Here is a 20974-nt window from a genome sequence, read left to right on the forward strand (position 1 = left end):
GCTTCACCATGCTAGAGAAGCATTTCAATTAATCGCCAGCATATTCAAATCTGGGGATTCCTCAGCAAAACACGTTTGGGGGGATGATCTTGAAAAACTGGAATATCAGCGACATGGGCCTCTGTTCCCTGTCCTGCCCACAGTTGGAGCTGACAAGCAGGTCCCCTTGTAGGGGGCATCTGCTCTCTGGTTTTCCACGGGCCTCCAGGGAGCCCTCCTGGTGTCGGCCCCTGGCCTGGCCACTGAAGTCCTTTGATAGTGTAACCCTGGACGTGCTCAAAGGACTTCCTGACAACCCTGGATAGGTAGTCCCATTTTATAGATGACAATGCTGTGGGTCAGAGGTGCTGGGAGCTGCTCCGTGCACATGGTTAGGGGATGACAGAGTAAGGCTTGGCTCTTCCTGACCCCTCGGCTCCCTGTTCCTCCACTGTATGCAGGGGGTGGGGAGAAGATTCGAAGGCGGCATGGTGTGTGGACAGAGGTGGGGTGAGCAGGGAACAGCATGCAGTCAGATCTGGCGTTGCTCCTGTGAAGGACCCATAGGCCGACCAGGTGAAGAGCCCTGGCCCTGCTCCAGGGAGCTCAGAGGTCAAAGAGCACTGGATGTCATGGCTGAAGAGGTTTGGGGGACTTGGTGGCTGCTAAGCCCAGGGAGAGCCTGGGTGGCTGGTGTTGAGGAGATGGGTTTGAAGGGCGGAGGGAGGGATGGTGTGGGGGGCGTGCATCCAGGATTGGAGGCCCATGGGAGGTGCCGGGGAGGGGAAGGGGAGCCGGCTGCACTGGGAGGCTGGGCACAGGAGGAGGCTCTGCCTGGAGATGAGGACCCAGAGATCAGGCCGCACTGCCGGGCACAGAGAGCGGGGCCCAGGACGGGCTGTCCCAACTGCAGCCTCGTCTTTGATGGAGGCTGGAGGGCTGCCCCCCATTCCCTCTCTCTGACCTTCTGCAAGGTAATGAGGATCCCTCCCCTCCTTACCCAGCGGGCCCCTCCATAATCGGCTTCCCTGGGGATGTTTGAGCGAAATGGAAGAGTGTGAGGCCGGCGGGGAAGGAGGAGGGAGGACTGGTTATCGCTTCCCCTTGGCTCCAAGTGGATAATTACACGGCTCTCCGAGCCCCAGGACTGGGTTGGGCAGCAACCCATACAGACAACCTCTCAAAATTAATGGGACTCCAAGGGGTTTGGGATGGGGGAGGGCCAAAGCTGAGAGGCTGGGAACTAGACACAGGCAGAGAGGATGTCTGACGGAAAGAGTCAGAGATGCAAGGTCTGAAACAGAGAGGGAGGCAAAGAACAGAGAAATCGAAGTCCAGAGAGGTTCAGTTACTTTCCTGGAGCCACACCACAGTGGAGTTGAGTGTACTGTCACATACTGGCAAATCTCCTAAGCGGTTTCACGTTCAGCACTGATTTGAATTCTCATAACATTCCATTTCACGGAGGAGTCTGGGGGCTGAGAGAGATTAAGTAACTTGCCCAAGATCAGACTATATTTTGGCCAGAGCTTTTCTGATAGTCAGGACAGGGACTGTTGAAATCCTGTCCCCCCAAAGAGGGCTGGCTGTAGATGCAGCAATACCTCCTGGTCTCCCAGGGCAAGAACCAGGGGCCCACCAGGCTCTTGGCAGCCTGGAGCTTGGGAGCCAGTTGGATGGAGATCGGCTCTCAGTGGTCCTGGAGCTTCTTGGTCTCCCCATCCTGTCTGTCCTCTGCCACACTCCCCCGGCAGGCTGCTTGTCCCCTCTGCCCCCTCTGCTTGCAGTGAAGTTTTGGCCTTGTGCCGCGGCTCCTGATCTAGCTGAGAAGTGACGGATTGGGCCAGCTCCTCCTCTGTGGATCGGCTACCCCCCGGCTCCTGGCTGCTGTGACCAGGGTGGGCAGCACACACTGGTCAGTGTGGCTCAGCGCCGAGAGCCTGGACCCTGCCAAGGAACGGCTCGGGTCTGCATCTCACTCTGCCTGAGTGGCTCCAGGTAGGTCACTTCGCCTCTGGGGCCCTGTGCGCATCACCAGAGGGAAGAGGATCCGCCCCGCAGTGCGCACGGACGCCTGCGGAGCGCTGGGCTGTGGACCCTGCTCCCACTGAGCAAGGTTATTACCACCATCAGAGATCAGGGGGCGTCTGCGGAGAGGGATGGGGCGGGGCAAGGAGTGATGGACAGATCGACTCCACCCAGCCCGCTCCTCACCTGTGCGTGGTCCTGGGGAAGCGCCCACCCTGGGGGTTAGGCGTCACGTGTGTGATCGTGGGTGTAAGTGTGTGTGTATCTGTGACCCTCCCCCCTGCTGTGGCTGGGCCCGCCTCAGCAGAGCACGTGGGTGTGTGTGTGCAAATGATAGGTTTTTAGGGGAAAAGTAGGGGCCTTTCCAGGATATCCAGGAGTCTTGCAGGACAGGAGAATCTTGCTGAACGTGGGCACATCCGCGAGGGGGCGATGGGAAAGGCTGGGGCACCTTCAGGGGCCCTGAGAAGGCTGAGCTGTGAGCCCCCTGCGCCTCCCGGTCTGTGGGATGCCCGTTTCTCCAGCTCTGAATCTCACAGGAGCCTCTTTGGACCTAACTGCTGGGCGCAGTGTGGAGATTGCAGGCAGGAGAAGGCTGAGGAGGCTGGTGAGAGGATGACTCAGACCTCCAGGCATGAGGTCTGGGCAGACTGAGAGGGAAAGAAAGGCGGGGCGGGGGTGGGGCGGGGTGGGGTGGGGTGGAGGGGCTGGATAAGAACAGCAAACACAGGGCTCGCGTCGTGCTACACACTGTGCCTGAACTCCCCCGCAGCAGCCCAGGGAGAAGCTGTGACGTTCGTCTTCACCATTTTACACGTGGGGAAATTGAGGCTAAAAGAGGCTGAATGACTATTTTTCTGGGCACTTTGGACACACTACTTCTGCACTTCTACTCCAGGGCCTTTGCCCTTGTGCTTCCCTGTCCTCAGAGCTCTGCCCTAGAATTTTCACAAGGCTGAGATATTCGTGCTCTCTTGCCACATAACAAATCACCCCCAATTTACAAACACAAATACTTACTATCTCAAAGTTTCTGTGGGCCAGGAAATTCAGTAGCAGCTTCAGGGCCACATGATGATTTTCATGGAAATTATACACTAATGTCTTTTTGGCCCCTTCCTCTTGAGGGAATTAAAAAATTACAATTTATGATTGTTTTGGTATAAAGATACATGTATTACTATTACATATTAAAACATTTTAGATTTAAAAGCTCTTTATGTCTTCTAATTTGAAAAGAAACTATACCATTTTCACCAGCTCTGAAGTGCTGTGGCGCGGGCACCGGGCGTCCAGTGGATGAGCTGGCCCTGAGTGGCCTGGCCTGGTGGCTTTGGCTTGGGGTCTCTCATGTGGGTTGGCACGGGCTGCAGTGGTCTGGAGGGCCACCTCCAGGCTGGCTCCTTCACATGGTGGTTGGAGGAGGCTTCGGCTCTGAGTCATTGGGTGTCTCCACAGGGAAGCACCTTTGTGTCCTCATGAGGTGGCAGCTACCTTCGTGGAGTGAGTGACATGGGGGTCAGGGGAGAGAGGACTCCATGGTGCCTTTCCACCCTACCGTGTAAGTCCTCCGTATCAACATACCATGCTTCCGCTATGTTCTTTTGATTGAAAGTTGAATCAGTAAGCACCCCCTGCACTTAAGGCACTTACTGGGGGGACAGTTAGATTTTCCGTTTTGAGAGCAGTGGACTTATTTTAAAGAACCTGTGATTTTCTAAAACCACCACACCCAGCTTTAGAAAGGCCTTGTCAGGTCAGGCAGTTTCGTCCCTCATTGACACCTTTCTGGTCCCCTCTGACATCGTTCTGTTTATCACTGTCTGAAATCACCTTGTTCGCTAATCTGGCTGGCTCTCTGTCCCAAGAAGAAGGTAAGCTCGAGAGAGGACCCGTCTGTCCACAGCGGTGGCCCCGGGGTCCAGCATACAGCCTGCACCCACTGGGCTCCCAGTAAGCACCTGGGGAGTGAGTGCCAGCCTGAGTGGGAGCCCCCCTCACTCCAGACAGGTGTATTCTGGGGGCAGGGCATGCAGAGGGGCTGAGGCTATAAGGGGGGTTGTTGCCCTGGGATAGTTCCCGGGGACACAGGGGCTTGGGAAGGAGGTCCTGGAGGGAAGAGGAGGGGCAAGTGGGGGAGGCAGAGGGGGGAATAGGTAACTGAAAACATATTATGCCAGGCGCATACTAGAAGTGTGTTCAGGACCCCTTAGGCTGGACCTGCCGCTGTCATTGCCCACAGAGGCCCTTGCTGTTGGCCTGACACTTGGTGAGACCTTGCTGATCTGCGGGGCTGTTGGGGGAGGTGGGTTGCTTCGCTGGCTCACCGCCTGTGCTTCCCCATCCAGCCTCTGGGTGGCAGCAGAGGCCCGGGCTCACCTGCTGCTGGGCTCCTGCAGCCTCCGCCATGAGAGCCCAGAGCTTTCTCTGCTCTTGCCACCAGAGCTTGCCTCTGCTGGTGGGGCACCCAGGCCAAAGGTTTGGGGTGCTCCACGCTGTGCTTCTGCTCCTGAGTTCTTCTGTCCACTCTCTTCTGACCTTCCCATCATGCCCTTTCCTCCTCTATAAGTCTTCCTGGAAGGTGAGAGGGGAAAGGGGGGAGTTGGGGTAGGGACACTTGTCGCCCTTTTAAGAGGCACTTGGTCTCTTTCTCAAGGGCAATAGAAACTCCCTGGAATGCACGAAGCAGGGAATCAACGATAGAGATTCGTGGTTTTGGAATGGTCTCTTTGGTGACGGGCAGTGGAATGAGCGCGGGGGAGACTGCAGCCAGGAAGCTGGCCCAGTGGCCCAGGAGGGGAGGGGCAGCAGCTAGGCATCGGGGTGCACACCAGCGAGGCCCCATGGAGGACAGATGCCATCCTGGGGAGCAGCTGGGCAAGCAGGGGGCTGGTGTCAGTCCTAGAACAAGCCGTGGTGGCTGAGGGCTCAGGACACAGGGCCCAGGCTGAATGGGCTTTGGTTTGTTGGGGTGGCGGCAGGCCAGAGAGGAGGGACCAGTCCTAGACGGACAGGCTTGACAGGAAGAGTGTCAAGGGCCAGGGACCCAGGTGGCATCTGTGACAGACCTGGCCTGCCAGATGGGCCCTAGATACCTACAAGCCGTTCCCCCATGCCCAGGTGCCCCACAGGTGCTGCCACCAGGCATCATGGGAACCTGCGTGGAAGCCCCAGAGGACTGGTTTGGGCTTGGCCTGACCAGAGTTCCATGCTTGGCCACCATGGGCTGATCCAGAGCCTATGGGCCTTTGCATCTGCTGCCTGCCAGTCCCCGCCCCGCCCGGCTCCAGGTCCTCCTCCTGGTGTCAGCCTGGAAGCTGGCTGTGTGATCACAGGTGGCCCCGTGCCCAGAGACTGCAGTTGGGCTGGGTCTAGCAGATCGCTGGCTGCCTCCCAGGGCTCGGAAGAGGGCCTGCGCCTGCTTCTGGCCTCCAGCTCTTGCTGAAGATGATAGGTTCATGGCTGGGCCTCCAGAAGGTCTGTGCGCCTCTCCTTCCTGCTGCTCGTCTTTACCTGGCCAACTCATCCTCAAGTCTCCCTCGAAATGTCACTTCCTTGGGAACAGTTTTAATACCCGCATTATTCTTGCTCAACATGCCCTTTGCTTTCCTGTTGTGCATTTCCTGCCTCTTGTCGTTACACCTTTACTGTGTGTATTTTAATCCCTCGATCCCCTGATTAGATTGGAAGCTCCCTGGAGGCAGGAAGCATGTCTGTTTTCCTCATCATTCCTAGACTCTAGCCCCATGCCCGGGGCACTGGAGGCAATCCAAAAATATCTGTTGAATGAGAGAAGGAAAGGAAGGAAAAGAAGAAAGAATTACAGACACCCCAGGAATATGCTAGGTGTTGGGATGCATAAAGCCACGGAGGAAGCCCGGCGTCTCTCGGGATCATCAATTGTTCGTGATAGTGAGGAATTAGAAGGGTTATAGTCACTTATTAATTGAATATTTTACATTGCAAAAGTAATACATGTTCCTTGTCAAAATTCAATCAATAGGCATTATTTTTATATTGAAACAAACCTCCACACATCATGGGGTAGAATGTAAAGTTATCCCCAAGGTTAAAGAGAACACACAAGGCCTCAAAGCCCTAATGCTCAGGCTCCTGCAGGGGCCAGGCTGCTCCTGTGGGTGAGGCGCTTCTGTGAGAGGGTCTGGAAAACTCTTGCCCACCCATGGCTCTGTTTTTGGTGTTGTGGCTGCAAAACAAGGGCACTGGCTGGATTTGGAGAGAAAGCAAGTTCCAGCTTGTCATATGTGACCAGAAGACTGCTGGCTGGACTTTGGGCAGGGTCCAGGGGAGACCTGGGAGTGTGATGGAATATAGGAATCTTTCTGGGGGATGTGAGAGCTTCTTCGCCAGGAGAGAGGTGCAGTAACAGGCCAGCCATTTCAGAGGGGCGGAGCTGGCTGCCCAGGACCAGGGTTTCAGAGCTGCACAGAGGAAACAGGGTAGGGGATGCCTTTAGGTTGGGGGTGGGTGGGCAAGACACAGCCATTCTGGAAGACACTGGAGAATGATAGTGTCAGGTGCAAAACGCACACGGAGCCAAATGAGAAGGGTGGACCTGTGTCCTCACAGATCTGGGTTCAAATCCTGACCCTAACGTTTGAAGTTATGTGACTCTCTGAGTGCCAGTTTCTCCATCTGCAAAAGGTGCATCCTGATCACCATCTGTAAAGAGGTTGTCAAGGTTACGTTAGGACTTTGCTTTCTGCTCATCAGAATCTCTAGGGTAGTGTTTGAAATATCCTGAGGAATCACGATCCCTGAGAGTGCATCCCCAGCATCCAGGATGCTTTCCAGTGACCCAGAAGATTCTTGGTGCAGTGGAGGGACAGGCCCCGTGATTGGTAACACATCTACAGCCTGGTGACAGACTCCAGCTGAGGAACAGTGTGTGTCCCCGTTAATCCACCAACAGCCTCCCCCAGCCTCCTTGGTGCCCATGCTGCCTCGGTGCTTCTAACTGGACTCCTCTCCTAGCCTCTCTGCTCTTGGTCTGGGTCCCAGCAGTCAGGGTGAAGTGTGCCCAGGGTGATACAGCTGCTTTAGGTCCAGTGGCCTTAGGTGTGACCCACAGGGAGAATGAAAGGGACGAAGTCACACCAGAGCCAAGGGACATTTCTACCTTTCTTCCCTTGCCACAGGCAGATCCAAGAAGAGAGACTAAACTAGTGCTTGAACTTGATCAGAAGCCCCCAGGGAGAGGGTTTGTTGAAACACAGATCGTGGGGCCCCCAGCCCTGGATGGAGTTTCTGACGCGGGTCTGGGGTGGTGCTGAGAATGTGCATTTGTACCGAATGCCCAGGCAATGCTACCAGCCCCTGGGGTTTACACTCAGAACCACTGGCTGAGAGAGAGGCCCAGGAAGAAGGCGGGCAGCAGGCAGACAGGACCCGAGACAGAAACCCAGATCTGTACCACCTCCATTCACACACGCCCAGAGCCAGGGAGAGAGAGGGAGAGAGAAACAGGCCCAGAAAGAAGACGGCAGGCAAACCCAGAGACACGCTATGAGTCAGTCACAGAGGAGGCGAGAAGCCCAGTTGGGGGAGCAGGGACCCCAATTACACATCCAGGGAGGAGCCCACTGAAGGCCAGAGACAGTGACACCGCCCAGGTCCCTCAGGCAAGAGGGAGATGGACTGACCAAGGACGACCGGAAAGCCACCAGAAACACAGAGAAAGAAACGGACGGAGTGGACGACAGAGAGGCAGGTGGAAATCCAGAGGGAGCAACCAGGAGCCAGTGTGAGGACAGACAGCTCTCCCAGGTGAGCTGACACCTGTTCACGCCTGCTCGGCTCTTAGGTAATTCAGGAAATCTGCCAGCCCTAGAGGATTTGAAATTGGCCCAGAGCGAGTCCTCAGCTCATGTCAAGACCCTGGGCGGCGGTGGTGTGGGACTAGGTTTGCAAGCAATGGCTCATCTTTTCTGGGTTTGGCCCAGATGTGACTTTGTTCTTCTGCTCAAAGGTCAGGTCCTGTCACCTCCTCCAGGAAGGTTTCCAGGACTGTTTCACCCATGGGGCTCCTGTAGCCTGGGAACTCTGTGGCTCCAGCTTCTTGGACTTTCTGTGGGTCTCTCAGGGCTTGGCTCTTTGTTTCTGATGTGATTCTGGGTTAATCATGAGCCCCTTCTGACCCTCAGTATCCCCCTGTGTAATGATAAGGGTGGGGATGGGTAAAATGGCATCTCAGCCCTCTTCCATCTCAAATCATTTGTTCTACTCTCTCTCTCTCTCCTGCCGTCTTTTGGACGATAATCCCCTGTCCATGAAACTTTCTTGAGTGGAGCCTCTCAATATATATTTATAAAATACACACATGGTCAGACATACAGAAATTGAAATCAAAAAGGACGAGGTAGAAATACAAATAGAAGTTATAATGTATACACACCCTCCTTTCCTGGGAGACCTCTGTCCTAGTTGGTAAGTGCCCTGAACTGCCTCCTGCTTCCTGTATCCCTAACCAGACTTGTTTGACCCTGGGCAACTGCTCTTGGATTATTCCCTAACAACAGTGATAGAATCAGTGCTTGTTATGAACTGGGCCTCATGCCAAGTGCTTATGTGAATTATCTTTCTCTCTCTCTCTCTTTTATTGTACTGAGAATTCAATCCAGGGGTGCTTTACCACGGAGCTAAGTCTCCAGCCCCACATTTTATTTTTTATTTTGAGACAGGGCCTTGTTAAGGTGCTGAGGCTGGCCTTGAATTTGCGATCCTCTTGCCTCAGCTTCCCAAGTTGCTTGGATCACAGGTGTGTGCCACCATACCCAGCTATGGATGAACTCTTTTAATCCCCTTAACCAGCCTCTGAGGTGGGAACCACTATCACCTCTACTTTCCAGTTCGGGAGACTGAGGCCCAGAGATGGTGGATAACTTGCCCATTATTACCCAGCCCAGAGTTGGTGTGGGTAGGATTTAAACTCTGGCCAACCACCAAACTCTAGCCATTTGTTAGAGGGGGAGGAGGGAGTTTCTGCCTCTGAGGCATGGCCGGGGAACCGAGAGCCCCTGGAAGGTGAAGGTCATGCCCTCTGTGTACCTTAGAACTATAAATCTGCTGATGAAAAATTCTCAGGAAACGTCCGGGGCCTGGGCCAGGAGTCAAAGCCCTATTATCTCATTTACTTCTTCCCCGATGCTGTCAGATGAGGATTACTAGCCTCAAAAAACAAACCAGGGAAGCGGTGGCCTCCCCTGAGACCTGGCTGGACCAGTCTCCCGCCACCCTGGGCTGCGCAGGAAGCTGAAATTTACCCATCAACACATTAGGAGATGCATCAAGTTGCCCTAGAAACTAGATTCTAGTTAAGTGCCTGAAAAGTAATTATAAACTCCAGAATATCTTTCAGCCGAGCAGGTGGCTGGAAAATTAGAAATCTATTTCTGAGACACCTTCTGCTTTCCAGAAAGGCCGAGGTGGCGTCGCAGGCACGGCGAGCTCGGTGGCCTCCGCGGAGCGTGTGCGCATGTCCGTGTGCTCGCGTGCTCCTGGGTGCTGACTGGGTGCGGCGGCAGCCAGGGGCCACAGGGAGGGGACACGCCAGTCTGGGGGTGTAGCTGTCGCTTCTGCCCTTCCCTGGCACTCCGTGCAGCGCGGAGGCGGCAAGTCGCCTCCTCTCCAGTGTCACCACCCCCCCCCCACCCCCAGAGTCGGGTTGCTAGGACACGGGAGCCAAGGAGATGCCAGTTGATTTACCAAACAATTTTTCTTCCAATTAGGAATAATTAGACAAAGGGAGAAAGTGTGCATTTCCATGGTGGCAGAGTCGGGCTGGGAGCTCGGAGACCCCTGCCGTCGTTGGAGCTTGTCGGCTGGGACTCCGGGGATGTGGGTCCCCCTGGAAGGAGCCCCATTCTGGCACCATGGCACCCAGCTGGGGGAGGGAGGAGGAAGAGAGCTCACATTTGTCAAGTGTCTGCCACATGTCAGGCATCCTGTCTGCTGCTTTGTAGGCACAGTCCTCTTTGGTGCTGCCACAAGCTAGGAAGAGAGACCAGCAGTCCTAGGCCCAAGCTAGGAAGAGAGACCAGCCCCCCTGGGCCCCCCTGGGCTTCCCTCCGTGCCCAAACACCTTCCATCTGCCTGGAGTGCTCTCGCTCCTCCCCGGGGTGTGGCTGGCTCCTTCTCAGGGGTCAGGTGACTACTCCAGATTCGTCCAAAATATGTCCCCTTCAAAATAGGTGTGCACCCCTGCTCTCCCCCTCAGCCCTTGTGCTTTCTCCCAAGGGGCTCCTTATGGCTCATCTCACTTTGCTTATTTCCTTGTTTTCTCCTCTGTCTTCCTTGCTAGAATGTCAGATTCTTGGGGACTGGGGACAGTGTGTGTCTCACTGGTGGCACTCTTCCTAGGACATGAAGTCTCTCAGTGCATATTGGTCGAGTGAATGAATGAATGGGCCTTCTGTTTCATCAAGAGGAAGCTGAAGCCCAGGGAGGCTCAGGTTCTTCCCTGAGGTCTGTGGCTGAGCGATAGGGCCAGACCTTGGCTCCCAGTTGATGTCACTCCCAGGCTGGCTTTCTTCCTCTAAGACATCGTGCTGTCTCTGGCCAGTGGCAGCCTTGGGCTCAGAGAGGCCTGCATGATAGGGAAGGCCACTGGGTCTTCTGCAATCCTCAGGTATCCGAGGGATGGCAATGTAGGCTAGCAGAGCCTGGAGTACCCCCCGTCTGGGCTTACATTCCAGGTGGGCCAATTACTAACTAGCTTTGTGCCTCTGGCTGGGCCTCATTGTTCTCATCTGTAATTTGGGGATGACAGGAGTGCATATTTCATAAGGTTTTTGTGAGGATATAAGGAGCTGATACACACGGACTGTTTAAAATGGTGGCCTGCATGTGGGCACCACATTCAATATAAATTATAGAGGAAGCGGGTGTGACAAACTGCTTTGATCCTTCCCACTTGCGCCTGTGACACATCAGAGGCCAGAGTCTGCAGCCCTTTGAGTGCCTGGTATAAATTATTCATCCCGGCATCTGAGGAATCAAACTCTTGGCAGCTCCACTGTTCGGAAGCTCTAGGAGCTTAGCAGATATGAAAAAGCCTAATTCAGTGCCTGGCCCTTAGTAGGTGTTCAGTGAAATGAGAGCCACTCCTGGGACAGCCAGACTGAATATGGAATTGACTATTGAAACTCTCCACGTGGGGGTGCCATAAGCTCCTCCAATGCAGCAATAAAAATAGCTATGGAGTGGTATTATGTGCCAGGCACTAAATTATTTATAGATCAATATCGTTCTGCCTTTAGCTATAAGCTCCACGGAGGTAGAGTCGTTTGTTGTCTTTTTCAAGCACATAGTTGGCATTCAATGTACATTTGTTGAATGAATTAATGACCTTATTTAATCTTCCCCACTAACTTTATAAGATAAATATTATTATCCTCATTTTATGAAAACTAAAGGTGAGAAAGGACAAGTTTCTTGCTCAAGGTCACGAGTTAGCAACAGCAGAGTCGATGCCAAGGCCCCTGTTTTTAACAACTTCTTTCCTTTGGTTCCCAAACTCTGCTAGTCTAGAATGGGCCCACCATCTTCTCTTCCCCCTCTCCCTTTCATTACTGTTCCCCCCAAATTGAAAAACTGAGCAACGGAAACCAGACCTTGGGCCTTCTCTTAGCTCCCATGTCAATCAACGGTCTCATCGCAATAACCTGCCCCTTCACTTCCCTCTCTCCACACAGTGTCAAGAGCTGTATTTTAAAAGCTGCTATCAGATTATGTCCCTTCCTTGCTCCAGTGGCTTCCCATTACCTCGGAGTAATACCTAAACCCATTAGCATGGCCTACAGGCCCTGCGTGATCCAGAGGCTGCCCTCCTCCCTGGCCCCATCTTCGCTGTCTCCTCTTCGCTCATTTCTCTTAGGCAGCCTCACTTCTCTCCTCAAGCCCATCAATGTCATTTCCACTTCAGGGCTTTTGCAACTGCAATGCCTCTGGGTATATATGATGGAAGAAAGATGACCACTGATTATTTGTCCCTCTCCCCACACAGAGAGAGTGTCTACTCATCCACTCCCTTCAATCTGAGCTTTGATTGTACTATGGACCAATCAAATGTGGTAGAAATGATACCGTGGATTGGCAGTTCTGCCTCCTTCCTGTTGGAACTCAGTTACCATACTCTGAGGAAGCTCAAGCAGCCTCATGGAGGTCCATGTGGAGGTGAGTTGACTTTCCTAATTGACAGCCCCGGATGAGTTTCCAGCTGGCATTGAGACCAACTAGTGGACCGTGTGAGTGGGTACCATCCTACCCTAGTTTAGCTATCCCAGCTGATGCTGCATGATGCACAGGTGAAGGGTTCTCACTGAACTCTGCCCGAACTGTAACCTTGGGAGCAAAGAATGGCTGTTGTAAGCTGTTGAATTTTGGGGTGGCTTGTTACGCAGCAACGTTTCAACCATACAGTCCAAGATACACTTCTCTCCAGTCTTTGCCTGGCTAACTCTTCATTTCTTGGCTACCTCCTCAGGAAGATTTTTTCCCCCATCTAATCACAGGGGCTCACTTCCTACTGCTATAGCTTTCCCCCATGTCACCTCTCTTATTCTTTTCATGTGCTTTTAGCTATTTGAAATTGTCCCATCTGTTTAACTCATTTATTTACCGTCTCCTTCCACCAGAATGAGAGCTCTGGGGAGCGGGCTTTGCTGTTTCTCCGGGCCCTGAGCAGTACCTGTGCTCAGTAGGCCTCCAGGAAGTATCTGTTGTTGAATCGATCACCCTCATTGCCTATTATGGACCCTTCATTAGTTTCTCATTGGTGTTGCAACCAATTACCACAAATGTGGTTCAATGCAATAACAAATGTGTTGTCTTACCGTTCTGTATGACAGGCGTCTGAAATGAGTCAGCAGGCTGTGTTCCTTCCTGAGGCTCCAGGAAAGAATCTGTTTCCTTACCTTTTCTAGCTTCTAGAATTTTCCCACATTCCTTGGATTGTGGTCCAGCATCACTTGGGCCTCTATTTCTGTACTCTACTCTGGGCATCCTGCCTTCCTCTTATCAGGATGGTTATGATGACATTGGAGCCCCCAGGTGATCCAGGATAACCTTTGCATCTCGAGATCCTTCACTTAATCACATCTGCAGATCTCTTTTGCCTTAGAAGTAAACATTCATAAATTCTGGGATTAAACTGTGGATATCTTTGTTGGGGGGTCTGTTACTCTACCTGTTGTAGACTGTAGTCCATCTGTCTGTCTGTCTGTCTGTCTCTTCTCTTTTTCCTTCCACCCCACACCCTTGCATCCTTGGCTCCCAGGTCTCAAAACCTCCCGGGTCTGCCTCACTGGACCATGGGTTCTCTTCCCTCCTGGCTCTTCACCCTGAAATCGGGGAGGGATGGGGGACTCTAAGACTTAAAAAAATAAATCATATTCTGATGTTCTGGCACACTGCATTGTCGTTAAGTGCTGAAAGGCAGGCAGTTTTTGTTAGCTGATCAGTGTTATTTCAGTATTTAAAACGACTCTGAATCAGGGATGTCTGCAGTCCACCCAGGAGTTACACGCTGCATTAAGATTTCCAATTGAACAAAGGTGCACTCGATTGGAAAGAGTTCTGAGCGCCTCCTGGTCCTGAGCGAGACCCTCCGAGGCCTGTCGTGTGGTTTTAATTCCCACACCCTGAGTCATAATGAGGACCAGTGGCTGAGCGTTTCCCCCATTTGGGTCACTTTATATTTCCTTGAGAGTCCTTTTGTGTCTTTGATGGAATCTGCTTCAAATTGGAAGGGGGGAGTGGGTGGAAATGGGGAGGAGTTTAAAGAAAATAGGAAGAAGTTTTGGTAGGTGGACTTAGAAGAGGGGAGGGAGGTTTGGGGGAGATTCCCAGACCCAGTTCTCAGCCCTTCTCCAATTTCTTCACCAATTTATTACACAAACGAACATGTGCCAGGTACCGTCCTGAGCACTCCATAACTACAAGCACATTTACGCCTCAGAACAACCCATTGAAGTAGGTGCTGTCATTATCCCTGCTTCACACACGTGAGCACAGAGAGGATAAGCAACTCATTCAAGGTCACACAGCTAGTGAGAAGCAGAGCTGGGATTGGACCCAGATCCCATGAATTTTCCACTGCGCAATGCTGCATTTTCCTTGATGGCTAGATTCCCTCTGCTCCCTGCTCCTCTTTCTCCACAGCCAGTTGCCTCCTTTTGGGGTCTGCTCCTTCCTTTCTGATAATATATTTGGGTCAGGACCTTCTTCTCTCTCATCCTACCTGCAGGCACTCTAGCCAGAATGAAGTGGCACCCCCTTTCTCCACAGAAAAGACTGACCTGGGTTTCTCCAGTAATCTTCACCATGGCTGACTTTAGGACTGTCAGCAAAACAGTCTCTGCAAAGGAGTTCAATGTAGATAAACTTCCTATTTTCGTGTCGCCCTGTTTTACTTGGCCACTGGCTGGGAAGACACCAGCTCTCCAGGTGCTGGACACCCCCTTACTGGTTTTTCATAAACATGTATCCAGTAGAGTAGTTTGTAGAAATGTGCAAACAAGGCCTCTGGCTTTGAGATGGGCTTCACAGAGATGTCTACATTTATAAGATAAGTTACAAATGGGCTCCATGGTAACAGCTGGCAGGGGGAGGAAAGAGAGGGGAGAAGAAGCTCTCCCCTTCTCAGGTGTTGTCCTTGAAGGGTTAACTTGCCCAAAACAGTGAAAGAAAAAGCTGCTTTTATGTGAACTTCTGCAGAATGTGAACTTCTGAGCCCCTCCCCTTACATGCTGGGTATAAAACTCTGAAACTACCTGAATTCGGGGTTCAGGGGATTGATTGATTATAGCAAAAGCTGTGCTCTCTGAGCCTGGCTGCAGCCAAATAAAACTGTTTCCTGCTATCTTTGGTGCCTTGCCTCGTCTGTCCCTGCTACAAGAAGAATGGAGGAAGCTCACCATACATGCTGGCCATGTGCGGGTTCTGTGCTGATCATAGCTTGCTTTTAACAAAATATTAGCATTTTAATATCAACGAAATTAATTACCAAAATGCAACCATTAATTATTTTACTTAAGAACTGCAGTCACTGGATCAGAAACAGAGCCCAGCTAGTGATTAGGCTATGTGGACAGTGACCCGGGGCTCCCATCTATGAGGACTTTCAGACACCTTTGGAATAAATTTAGAACAAACCGAGGTTTCCATACAAGACTGTGTATAGCGTGTAGAATGTCAATGAGTCTCACTTCTGCTAGGGACGTGACATCCTCAGAGGGAACACTGCACAACATCTTGGACATACATTATTTTACATATTATATTTTACTTTGAAAAGCAGGTCTGTGAAGTATTCATTGTCACGCACATTTTACAGATGAGGAAATTGAGACCTGAGGACACTGGGCAGTCTCTTCAAAGTCACATCTAGTAGGAGGCGGAACGGGTGTGAGGACCTGAGATTACCTGTGTCCAGGATTTGCACTCTCAATGGAGCTGCTTTGTTGCCTCCAAAGAGATGGATGGAGCTGGGTGCAGTGATGCAAAGCTGTAATCCCAGGGGCTTGGGAGGCTGAGGCAGGAGGATGGCAAGTTTGAGGACAGCCTCAGCAACTAAGCAGGACCCAGTCTCAAAATAAAAAAAAAATAAATAAAAAAGGGGGCTGGGGAATGTGGCTTAGTGGTTAAACACCCCTGAGTTCAATCCCCAGCACTGAGAGAGAGAGGGGTGGGGGGTGGAGAACTGGATGGAGGTCTGGGGACACAATGAGGATAAGGCTCCTGATATTTCTTCCATTCCCCTTTCCATCTCCTGGTGGAAGTGGGGTAAAACGCTCTGCAGTAAACTGAGGTCTGTGGCCAATAAGGGCCAATAAAGGCCTGTCTGTCACAGAGGCACAAGCATCATGATGGGAGAAAGAGGAAGGCAGAGATGACAAGGAGCCTTCAAGAAAGAGGTGGCATTTGAATGGGTCCTTAACATGCCGCATCTTCTCTCCTGATGGGCCTGCACACATGTGAGTTCATTCAGTAACTATTTCCTGAGCCCCTGCTGAGCCAGACACCATGCAGGCACAGAGTACACAGAGCGAGTAGAAGAGACATTGTCTTGTCCTCCCCAGGCGACCATCCCAGAGAACCTTCTGGATGATGGAAATGTCCATGCTGATGAGTAGCCACTGTCCACCTGCAGCTCTTGAGCACTTGGGGTATGGTTAATGCAACCATCAGCTGAATTCCTAATTTTATTTAATTCAAATAGTTGCATGTGGCTAGTGGCCACTCTGGGACACTGCAGGTTTAGAGGGAGATAAGGAACATCGAGAAATGCTTCTGGTGATACGTGCGACCCAGGAAACAGGGGGCCGTGGAGGAGAGGAATGGGGAGTGTCCTCTTTAGGTTGGATGATCAGGGAAGACCTCTCCAAGGAGGTGACATTTCAACAGAGACCTGGAGGATGAGTGTGGCCATAGCAAGGGTCAGGGGAAGGGCACCAGGCAGGGGTGACAGTGAATGGTGGAGAGGCCCTGGTGTGGGGGAGGGATGAGTGTGCCTGAGGCGGTGAGAGGGTCCATGTCCTGAGAGAGCTTGGAGTGAGGGGAGAGAGAGGAACAGGGTCTGAGTGTGGAGACTCGTGGGCTTGGTTGGATAAGGAGTCTACATGTAAAGTGCAGTGGAAGACATGGAGGGTTCTTTAGCGCTGGCTAAACGTGGAGCACAGATTCTAGGTGACACAGTGGAAGTGGGGCATGAGGGGCAGTGAGAGCAACGTCCAGGTGGCAGATTATGGCATGCAGGAGGACGATGGCATGGAGAGGGGAGAAGTAACTAGTGTGGAGATGCAATGCACTTTGAAGGCCGTCATGGCGGGCTTTACAGACAGACTGGATGTGGGGGGGCAAGAGAGACGGTGGAGTCAAGGTGCATGACCTGAGCCAGTGGGCAATGGTGCACTGGTTCCAGAGAAGAGAATGTTAAAGGAAAACCAATACAGGCTGTTGGATGGGCAACCAGATGGTTGCTCAAGTCGGGGGGTGGGAGCGGGGGATGCTGGATGTTTATTTGATGATGTTGTATCTCTGGGCCGTCTGTGAGCACACTCCGGGTGGGCCAGTGTGCACTGAATCTCTGCTTTGGGTAAAGTAAACTGCACACATCTGGCTTGGGAGTACGGTGTTTGCATATGAATGTCCATATTTTACATGAGTGTGTGTGAATGTGTATGCACATCCACGTCGCTGTGGTTGGAATCAGCGTGTGTGAGTGTGTGCATCTGCGTGGGGTGAGGGTGTCTGTCTCTGATCAAGGGTGAGCCTAGGGCTGAGTTTATTTCTGTGCCATGTGTCTACAAGTGGAGATAATTGTGTGTGCATGTATGCGTGTGCAGGGGGAAGGCGTGTGTATATTTATAGGGTAACGTGTGTGAATCTGTGTGCATGTGTAGGTTTAGTAAGTGCACAGTTTTCTGCACAGAGTGGGACTGCATGTGGGTGCACATGTCATGTGTGTGCAAGGTCTGTGTTTGCACGTCTATTGGGGCATGTGTGCACGGACAGATCTCTGTGTGTCCATAGGTGGGAGGAGATCATGTGTGTTTGTGCATAGGTGTGGAGGGAGGGAGTTCCAGAGATGGGCATGTATGGGTGTGTGTGCCCATCTGTGTGCAGTGAACATGCCTGCCTGTGCCCTTTGGGGCTCCTGTGCCTGCAAGTCACAGAGGCAGCAGCTCGCAGAGCGTGTTATGACATGTTTATAGGTCTCTCAACCTTAATGCATTTTAAATTTCCAACCCAGGGCGATCCCAGTGGATTGCGCAGCCATTTGTTTCTTGCTCTGATTTAAAAAGAAAGTTTCCAGAGTGAGGTCCCTTCTGCCTCCAGCCTGGCAGTGCCACCTGGTCCTTCAGGATGCAGCTGGGAGGAGGACCCGGATGCGGGTCCCAGAGCAATGTGGGTGGGGGCACTGAGAGGGAGGTGGGAGGGGTCTTGGAGTGTGGAGGAGGAGGCTGCAGTCATAATGGGAACCAAGAGGTGAGGAGAGGTCTCTGGGGCAGGCCACAGACATGGAGGCCCAGGCTCCTTTGCATACCTTCTCGGTCTCCCGAGGATTTGCGCTTGTTCTCTGCTTCTCACAATACACACACATCCTGGGAAACCTGACCCTGGGTGCCCAAGGCAACTCCAGGTACCATGAATGTCTTTCTAAGCTTCTGAGCACCCCTGGGGGCTCCTCACTGAGCCTCTGGCCACCTCGGTGTCCACCACTTCCCTCCTGACCCACTTCAAGTTGCTGCCATGGTGTCTCCTCTCCCTGCTGAAGCCTTGTTAGAGTCTGTAAACAAGTCAAAATAACACCTGGCATTTTGCCAGGGGAATGTTAGAGTTCGTAAACAAGTCTGGATGGTGCCTGGCAAAATGCCAGAGGGAGTGGTTTGAGAAGTAACACAAACAAGCCATTAAGTGTGGAAATTCTTTATTGGTTGACTGATGTATCTAGTTTATGCTAATTAGATAAGCTGTGTGGAATGTATAAATACTGCTCCTGTCCTGCAATAAACGGCTCCCACTCCTGCTGTATCAACGTACACAAGTTATTCGTCACCCCCCCTGATTATTCTGCTGCAGCCGGACTGCGGCAGATGGTGGCCCGTTACGGGGAGCCCCGGGACACTCAGGGGTAAGTGACGAAAAAAAAGCTGCCCGTCCATAGATAGGACGGGAGCAATCTGCTTGTCCCTAGGCAGATAGGGCAAGAGGAAAAATGGCCATTTTAAGAAAATGGAGAAGATTNGCTGAAAACCGGACAAGACTTTGGCTGAGAAACAGACGAGACTTCGGATCAAGCTAGCTGCCTGCAGAACTTACCTGGACTGTGATTTAAGCTAGCTGCCTACAGAACTTACCTGGATTGTGATTTACCTGGACTGTGAGTTAATCTATTGAGACACTGCTTTACCTGGACTGAGACAACAAACTGTAATCTATAACAAATTGTAACTCGGTATCTTTGCAAACGGTGTCATTGCTGGTATAATTTTTCCAAGGGCTTCTTGCATGGAGCCATCAATTGGCTTGGTATTGTGGCATTTTGTATCCTCCCTTTCTGCTTGTATCAGGTTATTTATGGTGTTTCTGTAAAAACCACTATGGTCGTTATTTAAATTAAACAAAAGGGGGAAATGTTAGAGTCTGTAAACAAGTCAAAATAACACCTGGCATTTTGCCAGGGGAATGTTAGAGTTCGTAAACAAGTCTGGATGGTGCCTGGCAAAATGCCAGAGGGAGTGGTTTGAGAAGTAACACAAACAAGCCATTAAGTGTGGAAATTCTTTATTGGTTGACTGATGTATCTAGTTTATGCTAATTAGATAAGCTGTGTGGAATGTATAAATACTGCTCCTGTCCTGCAATAAACGGCTCCCACTCCTGCTGTATCAACGTACACAAGTTATTCGTCACCCCCCCCAGTTATTTTGCCCAGCCAGCCGGACTGCGGCAAAGCCTGAAGTGTCCGCTGTGCTCTGAGACAGGAGGAGCAACAACCCTCGCTGGACAGCGTGTGCAGACTCAGCGGCTTGCATGGATCCCTAGAGGTGGGAGACAGACAAGGCTCCTCGAACTTTAGCTTGTGTATTTGGAGCCCCTTGTACCAGGTCTCAAGCATGAGGCTGCTGGGGTTGCGCTGGGACACCTGGGGATCTCCTCTACCTGATCTTGGACCGTGCTTGGACCTCCGTTCTCCCTTCCTAGGGACCATCTCCCAGGGCCTCCTTTCATTCTCTCTATAGACATGCTGGAGTCCAGGGACACACATGCACTGGGCTCGGCTGGGACCTCTGCGTCCATCCGTGCTGCCTCCCTGGGGCTTTCGTGCTCTGGCCCTTGGAGTTTTGACCAGGCTAGAAACAGCTATTGACCATAATAGCTGTTTCTAGCCTGGGTGCGGCCTGGGCCAGGAGCTGAGGTTTGGGTCTACATGCTCTGGGGGTCGGGGTGGGTCTCTTTTTTGACTCTTGGGAGCTGTAGGCTTGAAGGACCCCACGCTCAGCTAAATCACCAATCTGGGTCTCCTTCTCATCCCATTTCATCATGGGGCTTCCAAGATCAGACCTTGTCACTGCCCTCAGACTCATCCCAAGGGGATCTCCACTATCCACCCAGCAAGCGAAAGGGCTGGAAAATCCCCAGTGAGGATCTGTGGGTGCTCCTTCTGGAAGCTCCAGCCACCTTAAGGCCAATTTGGTGACTTATTTTTCTCTTTTAAGAGAACAGCTTCATCATTTTGGTAAAAATACTGTGTCTAATCATGGTGGAGTGGCAGGATGGCTTAATGGCAGTTGGGCTCCAGAGCCAACTGCCTGGGTTTGGCTTCTGTCATTGCTCTTTGCTGGCTGTGTGATCGTGGGGAGCCGTCTGTCTTAGTAGTCCCACCTACAATGGTGGTAATGAGAGTATCCACTTCACATGGTCTTCATGAGAATAGGGAATCAATGCATGTAGGGGATTTGCAACTACCCTCAGCAGTGTAGCCAGGGTGTAGGCATCATCATCATTATTGTTGTTAAACACTTTCAAACAATACAGAAATAAGCAAAATTCATACCAACATCTACCACGTAGGGAACCTTCTTTCAGATATCTCTTTTTGGGCGGGAAGTACACATTGTTTTATATAAATGTGATTTATAGTATGCATTGTTCAGATACTTTTTTTTTTTTTTACTTAACCATATGTGTTGGAAATTTTCCACCATCAGTCTATATAGATCTACTTCCTTCTTTGAAAATTAGTATTAATGAGCTACAGTTATTGGCCTAATCTATCACTATCTTGTGGGCATAAAGACAGTTTTCAATTTTTCACTATGATAAACAACATTATGGGCATATGTTGTGCATATATTGTCTTGCATTTGGAATATCTCCTTGGGCTAAATTCGAGAAGTGGGAATGCTGGGGCCAAAGAGCCTGCACATTTTACACTTTGATA

At 51.6% G+C, this 20974-nt stretch overlaps 1 long non-coding RNA gene across 4 annotated transcripts in view; it reads left to right on the forward strand.

Moving 5' to 3' along the window:
* Positions 1–797: 797 nt before the first annotated feature.
* The window catches only part of LOC125620440, a 76666-nt gene continuing 56489 nt past the window's right edge, over positions 798–20974 (forward strand). For 3 of the 4 annotated variants that reach the window (XR_007352111.1, XR_007352113.1, XR_007352112.1), the window contains exons 1-3: positions 798–953; positions 1767–1977; positions 12032–12201. This is a non-coding gene — a long non-coding RNA (uncharacterized LOC125620440). Of the gene's footprint in view, positions 954–1766; positions 1978–4739; positions 7795–12031; positions 12202–20974 lie in introns of those variants that run through there. The other variant, XR_007352114.1, reaches the window with a different exon arrangement.

Source organism: Marmota marmota, unplaced genomic scaffold, assembly GCF_001458135.2.
Source record: "Marmota marmota marmota unplaced genomic scaffold, marMar, whole genome shotgun sequence".
Classification (NCBI taxonomy): Eukaryota; Metazoa; Chordata; class Mammalia; order Rodentia; family Sciuridae; genus Marmota; species Marmota marmota.